The sequence below is a fragment of the Athene noctua genome, chromosome Z (genome assembly GCF_965140245.1).
Source record: "Athene noctua chromosome Z, bAthNoc1.hap1.1, whole genome shotgun sequence".
NCBI lineage: Eukaryota > Metazoa > Chordata > Aves > Strigiformes > Strigidae > Athene > Athene noctua.
In genome coordinates this window covers 48858302-48871054 of record NC_134077.1, presented here as the reverse complement: position 1 = coordinate 48871054, position 12753 = coordinate 48858302, and positions in this window count along the sequence as shown.

Sequence of the window (12753 nt, the reverse complement as noted above, 5' to 3'; positions counted from 1 at the left end):
CCAATCTGCTGAAGCACAGAAAGGCACTGTATTATTTGAGATCCATGTAACACATATCAAAACACAAGCTGAAATTCTTTGTGGTTATAGGTAAAATGTGTGTGCATGTGTTGGCAGAGCTAGTCAAGTCTGACAGGCAACACCTTGCATACATTTGCTGCCCAGAGAGTTGCAACATAACTGCTAAGAATTCAGAACAGATGTGGCTGAAAAGATTTTTTAATTGATAGAGCAATGTTCTTTCAAGTTCTGAAATTCTTACTTGACTTTTAAACTGTATGATTTTACCTGAGTAATGCCTGAGAAAAAATATAGTTCCCTATTCAACTGCTGTTTCATGGCCAGTTAGTGGAATACAGGCTGTGTTCTCCATTGTTAAGCATCCATAGTCACCCCAGATGTTTCACAAAACTAAGTAATTGTAACCAATCGACATCTAAAAGATAAAATTAACTGGATAAAATAATGCCATGAAATAAAGTGACTGAGAGTGCCTCCACACACTTTTACCCCAAAAAGTAATTGTTTAAATGTATCTTTCAAAGAGACGTGAACAGTAGGGCTGAACAGGGAATTGAGACAACGCAGTCCTTGTTAGCGGGTGAATGTTGGTGGCTTTATAAGACAGATTCTGATTGTTCTGACACCTCTGCAGATCTAAGTGAAAGTCTGCTGGAATCAAAGAAAATAGTAACTTGGTTTTTGAAGTTCAGAATTTCTCAGTGTACTATTTATCATTGTGAAACACTGTTTTTGTAGCTTCACTTCTGTAAGATATTTGCACTGGAAGACAAGTCAGACACTGGCAATTGTTTATGTCACACTAGCTGCGGCTAGTGTGCATTTTCAAGTGAAAGAACTGGCACAACTTAGCTTGTGCTCTGGCTGAATTTTCTCCTAATTACTCTTGATTAACCTTATAGATTTCTCTCTTCTCTTGAAGGAAATGGCTGCAATTTTGCAGCTATAATGGTAGGATATTGTAAACCTAAATTCCTACTCATGCCATTGTTTCACTTTAGAATTCATATTAAAAATAGGATGGTCTATGTCTTACAACAGTCTTCTGAGAAATGCAGTGGACGGGAGCTTGCCTAACTTGTGCCTTTTCAGTTTGGAAAACAAACCAGGTTTTAGTTGCTATTCCTTCTTTGTGATTTTTATTTCTGTACTCCTCAGTTATATTCTGATTATTTTATAAAAATGACACTGGTCTTAATTAACATGTAAGATTATAATGCAGCTTGAAATCAGTTGATATTTGCTTAAGTATAGTAGTGACATTGAATAACTCTCCAAAGATTCTGATTTATTTTTTCAGAAGGCAGGAAAGGACAAACATGTTCACTATCCGGGCAGTTATCAAATAGAGGAAAATGTAAGATGAGAGCTTATTTTTTCTGACTAGTATAAATAACTGAGAGCACTTATTGATGCATATGCAAACACTTGATTCTCTGGGGGAGGGGAAGAAATCTGGAAAAAAGTCTGATAAATGTTTCATTCTTGAAAAAGATACTTTTTGCTAAATCTCTCTGCAAAGAAGCTGAATAACTTTATTAGTTCTGATGGTTGCTGTCAAACCCAGGAAACAAAGTAATCCAATCACTTTCCATCTTTGTAGTTTTGCTGTGTTTTTCAGTTATAATACATGCACTTTTTGTCAAAAAGAGAAAAATAATTGACAACATTTAGAGGTACTTCTAAGCAAATCTTAGTTCCTTCTGTACCTACGAGGTAAAAAGTCTTGGTTTGATTACATGCATTTTGTCTGTATTTATGTAAGAAAGAATATTAAACAATTAGGTAGATTCTGTGGCATTTGTCCTTCAGTAGTTCCTTGGATTTCTGTGTTAAGTTTTGTGATGCTGTAACATTACCTGTGTTTCCTTCTGCTCCAAGCACAGCTGGTGAAACAAGAATCATACATTTTTAAATTGCCCAACAGTCTTATCATGAAATGGGTGGCTTGTGCAACAGTTTTTACAGTCAATTCATATTTCAAGGCTTTTTGTGTATGGATCTCATCAGGAAGTGAGCTAGACAATAAGAATTTGAAGTTGTGGTACCAGCATTCCCAGACGCATTTCTTCATTCCATATGGAGAAACAAATGTGTAAAGACCATTTGCAAAATTACAGTACATTTTCCAAGTGATTTTTCTGTTAAATATTTTAACCAAAATTGGACATGTGTGGCTCGCTACAGAAACAAGGCCTTTTTTTCCCCTCTTAACCACACGTACATTGCCTCATAGAGAAACTTGTGTAGAACTTCTGTACCAGATTGTTGTCCCTAAGACAGGAAAGTACATTGCAGGTTTTGAAAGGACATAATTATTGGCTAGATCCTGAGACCCTGACACCAAAGCAATTCTTGGTGAGTGGTGTAAATTTCTATAACTCTGCTAAAGTGACTCTGACAGTTAACAGTGGCTGTCTGCTGTAACTGACTCAGTAGGATGACTTCCACTAACTTAGAAGAGCTGTAGTGTTCTAGTGTCCAAAGTTATGAACTTATGCTTAGTTAAGGTAATGAATGCTCAGAAATTACTTCTGCTACCCTCAGAAATGCAGAGTCAAATGCAAGATATAAAATCCCAGTTTTTCCAGTTGTTTTACTTGCTTTCTGATTTAGATCTCTAACCTGCCAAAACCAGGATCTGAGAATGGCTATTTAGGTGCTCAATTACAAAAAACACCTTCTGTGTTAGAGAGGGACCATATTTAAATCCTAGCCAGGAAAACCCAGTGGAGTGTCTTTTATGGATTGGCTCATGGTTTTTATGGTAAATTGGCAAAGTTAACTAAGAATAGTCATCCTAATTTTTGTGTTTGAAGGCATGAAAACTGAATTGAGATTCATTGAGTTTTGATATTTTCTCTTGATCCTTCAGTCTTGCATTCATGAAAACAGAAGCTACATATTTTTCGTATTCCCTGACTTTTGTGGAAATGAGTGAAGTCAAAACATTATGCTGTTCAGCAGATGAAAACGGTTCATGTAACTGGTAGCCTTTTTCACAAATGCACAGTGATAGGCAGAAGGGGACATCTGCTGCCAGCGAGAGGCATTGCACGAAGCCTCTTGATGCTAGAGTCCATGCAATAATGTCGTAAAAACAACAGTTAATTATGCTTACCTTACACATTTATGCCAGCCAGGAAAGATCTGAGGACTTTTGTGTCTGTGTGTGTGTTAGGAAAGGGCGGCAAGAAAGCAAGATGAGATAGCTGGAAAACCAGATCTTATTTATTGATTAGTTCACCTCAGAGCTGTAAGAATGGCTTGCTCACCCAGATGCTTCAGCAACTGTTTGAAGTGGTGGTTATGTTCTTTGGTGTAGCTGTTGCAGTGCCTAAAAATCATGAAAGCCTTTCCATTCAGCCAAGCAAGATTCTAGCCTAACCATAGAAAGCTCCTACATGGAACAGTTGTGCTCTGCAGGTGAACAGTAGGACCAGAAAGTTATTGGTTTGGGTCTGATTTGGCGGTGATCCCATCACCACTAAATTATTTTTTAAAATATATGCAACTTGAATAGAATTAGTTAGCAGACTTGAGCCAATCCCTAGCACATATATCAATGGGTAAAAGGCAACAGTAATACTGACAAAGTTTTCTTAAATCTATTCAGTGTGGAAAGGATGCTGTCAGAGGGATTTTAGATAGAGGCACACTGATATTTCACTGGAAAAATGATGCACTATTTATACTTGGCACCTCATCTATTTGTAGTTATGTCACTTTCAGATGACACAGCTACATTAATTTTCCATTTGGAAAATCTGTATCACAGTGTTTATCATTGGACAGCTGCTGAAGCTTCTTTCAGACATACATTTCTCTTTTTTTCCTGGTATTTACTCTTAAGGGGGGGGGGTCTAAGAAGGTGCCCTAAGATACTAAGAAAGTATCAGGAAGAGTATTCCTATTAATAAGAGCATTTAACCTGAAAGTCAAGAGACAAAACAAGTTACTCTAAAGACAAAACTAATGCATGCTAGCTGATGCCTGGAAGCAGTTGATGCTAATTGCTGTAAAACGCACCCAAGGATGTAATTGCTATAAGGGGCTTCAGGTAAGAATGCACCCAAGGACATAATTTTTGCAGCTCTGGTGGGTACATTCTGCGGAGGGCAGAGAAACCAACAGACACCTGTGGCAGGCAAAGATAACAAAGCCGAGAAACTTTACAGACAGCAATGGGCCAAGACGAGGCCTTATATGAAAAAACCCTCAGAGTTCATGGAAAGGACACTGAGGCACCTCTTCAACAACCACTAGGGACCAACACAGACCACCAAAACCCCCATGGAAGCCCCCCAGAGACCCTTCCCCAAATTTTAGTACCCTTGTGCAATGTATTAACATATGCATTAGATTCTCTGGACGTAGGTATGTACTTTTTGGGAATCACATGAATATTAATTTCTTTTATTGTATATAATAAGTGTGCTTTTGTCTTTTGATATCCACATCAGGTGGAATGATCCCCCATGCCTCCTGTGCTGCAGTAAAGAATGCTGCCTTCTAAAACTTCAAACTAAGTCTTAGGGGGTTCTTTGGAGACCAAATTTACAGTAACAAAATGAAGATGTTAAAAATAATTGTGTTGCTCATGTCTGCCATAAGGATTTTTCAAATAACTTCTGAATTCCCAGTGTAACACTACCACAGTTGTAACAGCATTTCACGTGCTTTACCAATGAAAATATGGTAGTCAGGAACTGTTTAAGACTTGCTAGCTAAAGCAATTCAGAGAAGGCTAAACAAAATAATCATAGGGATCAGAAAAAATGTGAAAATGATACCAGTGCTCTGAACTATATGGGCCAGCTCTGTTTTATTTTAAAAAACCCCAAACAACACAAGATAAAACAGTATAGGAGAATGTTCAGGACACCACACATCCCCTCTTTGCTAGATGTTGATCTTGTCAGATGGTACCTGTGATTAAGTTTATTTCTTGTATAAGTAAGATAAGTCATTAATGACAAAAAGAAGTTGTACACACCACGAAATTAGGCTACCATAACACTATACATAGATCTTAACCTTAATACTGCTCAGAAACTGAACATGTTATTTCTTGATGCCTTGCACCAAATACCCATAATACTGGGGTAATTGTCTGTCTCTGGATTTCCACATGAAACTCAGGGTACTGGGGTTTTATCTCTGACACTCCTATGGATGGGGATAAGACTATCTCCCACACAAAACGTAATACTGCAGTTGTGCTCCAACACCCACAAAGAGAACATTGCTGACTTGGCGGTTTGTCAGGCTGAGTTTGAATGAATTTCCCTTTTCTTGGGACAAAGTTCTGATAACATAATTTTCTACATACTAACAAAAAACCCACCCAAAAACAACAAAAGCAAACCCTCTTGAAAACAAAACTCTTTACAGCATGTTTACTCCCTGGGGGAAGGACGAGAGTACAAACAACATACAGCAGGTGTTAACCATGCTGTTTTAAGCCCTAGCAGGAGCTCAGACACTGGGGATAGGTGCTGAGTGAGAACACACAAGCAATAGAAAGGTGATATTCTCCAGGTGAATTCTGAGGGAGGGTTGCAAGGTGCTGAAATGGAAAGATGCACTGATGTAGCAGAAAGCTTTTATGCTGAGGTTGTGGGCAAGTAAACTGTTGAAGAGGGAGCTTAACATGTGAAGAATAATTCAGTCATTCATAAGTCATAGCAGTTGACTCACAAGCACTTATTGGCTGTTTAATATGTTTAAATTTAATATGAACTAGAAGGTTTTTTAGGTTTCATTGCTGGTTTGTTTTTTCTTTTTTTTTTTTTTTTTTTGGGGGGGGGGATAGTGGTGGTGGTTTGTTTGTGTTTATTGTTTTCAGGACCAGGAGAATTGGGATATTTTTCCTTTTAGCATTATTGAACCACATTCTAGTCAAGAAATTACTAAAAATTTTATTTGGATGAGGAAAAATGGGGGAAAAAAATTGCAGTTGCCAAATTTCAGTTTTGGTAATGAGTGGAGACCAGAATGAAAATCAAGTTATTGTATAATTCCAGGCCCAATTTTGGGGGTTAGATGGTCAAGACAGTTTTCCGTTCTTCTGAAACATGCTTTATATTTTCTTATAAGACAGTAAAGATGACTGTCCTAAAGCAATGAATGCCCCCAAACCATCATCTTTTATCATTGATCTAACTGCCAGTTATAGTGTCAGGAGCAATTTTTTGACAATAATTTAAAAACTAAAAATAACTGATTCAAGGAGGAAGATCAAGCCAGAAAGAATTAAATGCTGACACCATTTCACTGGAAAAATATAATTCCTCAGTCTGACATACTGCCTTTCATTCTTCCTGTGGCTAGTAATTCATTCCTGACTGTCCTGCTGTGAGGCATGTTATCTTATCCACGGGGCCTTTCTTCTCCAGTATTCAGTGTTTCTGCTTTTTGATGGTCACCCCCTCACCCTACCAGGTTTAATACAAATGACAGCTCGCTCCTCAGATAAAAGCTTAGTTTGCATGTATAATATCTTCAAACACACTAATTACTTTTCTTTTTGACCTTCTGAAAACATCAGCCAAAGATGTTTTGACCGATTTCTGCAGTTAGTCACACTGTGAGCAACACATATTTGCCTCTGTTTTCTCAGGTCTTTTCGAAATGATGCAAGTATGTCTGACCCAATGCTTCCTAAAAGCATCAGGCTGTATAGTACTAATCTCATAATTATTGGAAACTACAGCTGTGAAACAGTGACTTAAAAATGTGTTAATTTTGGATTATTTTAGCTAGGGACAGTCTTTTATGGTTATACAAATCTTTCGTGGTTATGCAAATGCTTTTAAAGAACATCGTGCAAAAGGAATGGTGTAAAGTAGCAATATCCCATTATCAGAGGCAGAAGTGACAATCCCTGATTAAAAAAAGGCAAGGTGTAATTTGAAACTGAGCTAGATCATTGCTTTATGAGGGCAGAGTATGAGATAAGCCAGGGAACAGCAGGTGCATCTGTTTTCTTACCACCTTAAGCATCCCGGGTAGTCCAGCTGGAAAATTCAGGTAAGTTATCTGAACTGTTTGTTTTGTAGTACTGACTTCATGGGAAATAATCTTCATTTTTACTTAAATACTTGCATCTAGATTTTCTTAAAAACTCGTGTCTTTGAATTTAACATTAGTCCTGATGTAAATATTTCTGGATTTAAGTTGAATTAAAGTGAATTGTACATTGACATTGTAGCATAATCTTGAGCCAAGCTAGGTTTGAACTTAGTACTGAAGATATTTTTTTCATGCTGTAGAGTAATACTGTGGATGGAAATACCAAGAGAAGCTTGTAGAGTGCCCATGTAAGGTATTTCTGTTTGAACTGCTTGCTTCCCTAGGCACTACTTTCCCATAACTATTTTTCTGTACACAAAACAGAATACATGTGTCTACTTCGCACAGAACTTTGTACAGCAGCCTGGTCATAACAGGAACCTGCAACTACTTCAACATGCAAGAAGCAAGGAGCTTTGTACAAACAAAACAACATTGTTGCCCTCTCTAAATTCCCTGGCAGATCATCCTCTGCACCATGGCCAGCATAAAGCATTTTTCTACTTCAACAACTGCTGCACTGTGACAACTTCTCTTACGCAAACCAGTCTGCCTGTCTCCCACACCCTGTTAATTATATGCAGCTGTTGTTGCATTAGTCCCTTAGATTGCTAGCTCTTTGGGACGAGGATCAGCTGGTTTATAGATAAGGCATTGCTTAGTTACAGTATAAGAAGAGCCAATGCTCAACCAGGAACTACTGTGCACTGCTGCAGTGCAAAAACATAGCAGGGGAAAAGTGCTAAAGGATTAGCTACTCATAGGTGTTCTTGATGAGCAAGTGCACAGGTTATGCAGCTGAGGGCATCTGCACATCTGAATGAATTTCTGTCTTGAAAATCCAGAGTCAGGACTTGAACACATACAAACCTTTCACTGCAGTGCCTAAAAAGAGTTTCCAAAAGCTGTTGGTCTGGCCTTACCTTTCCAGGTTTGAGAGCTGGCAATTCAGAAAGTCAGTGTGCTCTAAGAAGGGTTTATTTGTCATGAAGTGCAACTCATTTTGTGTGTTAATCCACTCTTCTTTCACTCTTCTTAATTTTTCTTTCACTGAACATCCGAGAAACCCACCAAGTATACAAACACACTGGTATAAGGAGAACCACAGATATTTCTTAAATCGCTTTAATCCTCTGAAGTCCTCATAAAACTCAATTTTCTCCTGCTAGTATATTGTCAAATACCAGGTATGTTGGGGGCTATAGCAGAACTGGTCATCACGGTCCTCTCTGCACCCTCAGCTGAAACTGTACACCTAGCTGCTGCTGAATGTCTGCAGATTAAAAAGGCCAGTTTGGGGTAGCCTACTTCCTGCACTGGAAACTGACGCTTCATTCCTTAACCCATGTATGTATTTCAGCCAAGTACATGGGAGTCATGACCAGTTTAGCTATTCTACTGTAGTTTGTAAGTGAACACCCATTTTGTGTGAACTAGTAAAATGAAGAATAAAATAGCTGAAAATCTAGAGAGTTGTGTCACTCAGCCTAACCTAAATGCGATCATGAATTCAGGAGCTAATATTAAGGTTTACAAGTCTCCAAAGTGAAATGAGTAGACTCTGTAAATTCAATTGCGCGATATTTCTTCACAGTCTTTCTTGAAGTCTCTCTTGAAAACTTATGGAAGGAAAGATGTAACTGGGGAATTATTAAAATGATCTAATGACATTTCTATCTCCTATTTCTATGGTTGCTTCCTATCTTAAAGGGAAAGAAATGTTACTGACAAGTAATAACCTGCATGTGCATTGCGAGCTGACATTCCAGTCTTACAAGTTTTCAAACTCGCTGATTCAAACCTGATAAATCCTTGCATAGTTCGAACCAGCAGCAAATTAGCTCTTTTTTTTTGTTAAATTTATTCTTAGGCTGGGTAGTCATATCTCAAATATATTTTAAATCTGTATTATAAAAGATTGATCCGGTACTGCCAGAGAAATGAACTAGAATTATCAGATCTAAACACAGTTACATATTCTTAGTTTCAGTCGCTCTTTTTTTTTTTTTTTTTTCTTATTATTACCCACTCTTGCAAAACAACAACGAATTTACTTTGTTACATCAGGATTAACTAAGGATTTTTCTGTAAAATTAGTGTGGTAATTTTTTGCCACTAGAGAGCAGATTTACACTATAAAATGTAATGTATCCTCACCAGAGATGTCAAAGGGCTGGGAATAGCATCCTGTAAATAAAAGTTTCAAATACCGTCGCCTGGTAATATGCATGTATGACTGTCTTCTTATCAAATGAACTTTAGACTCTTCCCTGATTATTGTATATTGCTTCTTTAAGAAACTGTAATGGGTAAAGTTATGTGTATTTGAGGACTTCAGTGAAACTCTACAATTCTTTTCATGTTAATCTGAAATTCAGGAAAGAACAGAACATTCGTTCATACTGTTTTAAGTGTACTACCCTGGTAAATGTTGTATGAACCGATGGAAACTGATCAGCTCAAATTAGTTTATGTCTAATTCTTAAATGTTTCACTCCCTTAAATCAACCTTCCTTTACTTGGACTTAAGCTGTATTTAGAAGCAAGCTGGAAACACCTCTTGGCTATTGAGGTATTGCAAAAGTGTGTGTGTGTGTTTTCAAGCTTTCTATCTAAAAAGAACAAAGAGTTTGCAAAGCCAGAAAAAGGAAGATCAGAAACCGTGTTTGTTGTCCAAATACACCACAAAACTGCAATATTTGGGGTATAATCCTGAGTCCATTAAAATCAGTAGTTGTGCTAATTCTTTGATAAAATAGGTGTAAGCCCTGATTTTAATGTGGGGCAAATATCCTTACAACTATTTCATCCCTTAATTGAGGACAATTAATAGTTATAAAAAACAGCATTAGAAGCTTTGAGGTATTTTTCTTCCTTCACTAGCACAATATGGGGAAAAAGTTCTGCTGAACAAGGTCGCGAACTGACATGGTCAGGGTGACAACCAAGTTTCATGGGCTAACAGTGATGTATCACTTTCATTATTCTATACATGCAGTACATATTCATGTGGAGTTTGTTAACTGGGTGAGGAGCACAAGTCATAATATCCTGTGATCATGCACTGCAGGATGCTTGAACTTCAACAACGAAGTTTTCTTTTATTCAAGTTTCTTCATTGTGTTCTGTCAGCTCAAACACACATACTTCTGATAAAAGGTAGTATTGTAGCTCTGAAGATTTGAAAAAAGATCTGTATCACAGAGAATGTTTTAAATCTTCCATTATCTCAGTTAGCATTATCTTACAGATTCTAAGAAGTACACAGAGGGTCTAGCCATATTTCTGTTGTGTAGCTGTTTGTGAGGTGTGGCTTGAACAGCAAGAGCCACAAAAGTTTCAAGTTAAATTTTAGCCATCTATGAGTTATGTGACAGAATCCCTCCTGTCAGGAAGGCAGCTGGTCTGCCGGTAACTTGATTGAAGAGGAATTTGGCCTTGACAAGATTCTGGTGTACTCTTGACAAGATGAAGGAGACAGATGAAAGAATGTTGTAAACAAGTTTGAAGAAGTAGCTAACTGCAGAGAAAGATGTAAAGAGAACACAGATGTTAGCAAATAACCACCAATCATAATTGTGGAAAACAACTGTATAACCAATAGGCTTTTACCATGGTGGCAGATAAACGTTATAAAAGGCAGATAATAAAAAGCTGAGTAAGCTTCTCTTGCTTGCTAACTTAAGCAAAACATTCTTCTGTCATTTTTGTCCATCTGTACAATGACACCCTCTGTTAGGAGATTGAGAGAAACATTAATTTCACTTAATCTTGTTAAACTCAAAAAATGGATGAACATAATCTTGTACATTGTTATGTATGCTTGTTCTGTGTTTTGGCTGAAGCTACCGTGGGAAACCAAATGAAGTTGAGATGTTGTGGTGATGAAATTCTCACCCCTCCCTGCCCCTTCTTGTTGGACTGCCTGGTGCTAGGTGTGATTTCATCCACCTCCCCCAAGCTATACACCGATCTGTGGAGATATAAGACACACACACCCCCCCATTGCTCCAAAATGGTTAAAATGGCCCATCATCTCTTAAGGGCCTGGCACACCTGTGCCTGGGATGTGGTCAAATAGGAACAATAACAGAGTTGCACATTCATCAAGTTCTTGTGCCGGAAGGTGCCATAAGGTATCTGACAAAAGTCAATGCTCTTGGACACTAGAACTGGTGACCATAAGGGAGACCTTTGAGCTCCCCTGGATTGCAGGGGGCCTGTGACCAGCAACTGCCCTGAGCTGGGACACCTCTCAGGTACCAAAACCCTTAAGGTGTCGTCTGCTGCCAGAGCTGACGGAAGGCCAGGGCGAAGTTAACCTGCTCAAGTCTCAGTTATCGCCCGTTGAGGAATGCCAAGACATTGGGAGTATTTCCTCTAAACTCAAGAGGGATATTTTTCTTTGAGCTAGCTTCTCTTTCACCCATTCTTTCTCTGTTTATTGGTGTGTGGGTACATACTTCATTCTACTGGATCCAAATACTTTTGTCTGTGTGTGTGTGTTTGTACGTTTTGTGTTCATTCTACTGGATCCAAATACTTCTGTTTCTGTGTGTGAGTTTGTACGTTTTGTGTTTGTGTATGCGCATGTACATATGTGTAAATTAAGATACCATAAAGTAAGTTAGTGTGAATCTTGTCATTTTAGAGTCTGTAAATAAGTCGCTATTTTTATAACATTTTCTGAATTATTTTGTAAATGATCAATTGCTGTTATTTATTAATAAATCTAAAATTCCTGTTAAATCATTACCGTGTTAATACTTTCATCCACAACAAATGTGTAAAACATGACTAGGAAAAAGAATTCAACTGCATGTTCTTGGAAAACTTCAATGATAAAAGCTTATATAACTCAGATATTGTAACATATTGTTACACCACATCTATATTCCCAACCATATTCTCACTATTTCTGCCTTTGGGGCATCCACTTGGTACTGTAGAACAAGATGACTGGGAACAAAAGGTATATCTCTCTGCTGCATAGGAAAATACATCTTGTTGGCTGTTGTACAATAAATAGCAATTGTATCAATGCTGTTTAAATATCATGGTTTACATGATATCCTAATAGCATTTTAGGCAGGATTGAAGGTTGTCACAAGTAACAGAGCAGACTGGTGAGATCCAGTTCTCTTCAGCAGTTCAAAAAGGCAATAAAGAATCACTGAATATGGCTCACTCTTGTCGTATGAGGTGCAATGAGATGATGTCTCAGTTGCTTTCTTCCTAAGTCATCAAAAAATATGTCCACTTTGTCATTGCATGTGGTTTGTTTCCTTAGCTGTCCTTTGTAAAACACCTTAGAGGTTTAAATAGCCTAGGTGATGTCAGTGTTCTTATGTAGCGATTTCTCCCCCTGTGACTGGGATCTGATTGTTCTATAACCAGCACTGGCCTCTCACAACAGTAACGCTTGCTGATGTCACCTAGGGTTCACTGAGGGGAGAACTGGCCTCCTCAACAGCTGCTGGCATAATCTGTGGAGCAGCTCAGGTGGTAGCTGCTCTTACTCCTGTAAGGCAAATATATCGTTATAAACATTAAGGAAGAAAAAAAGCTTCAGCAAAATTTATGCCCATTATGTCTAATTTAACCATATTAGGGCTCTCAACTGGATATAGATGATATGGTTTAAGTATTATCACTTTG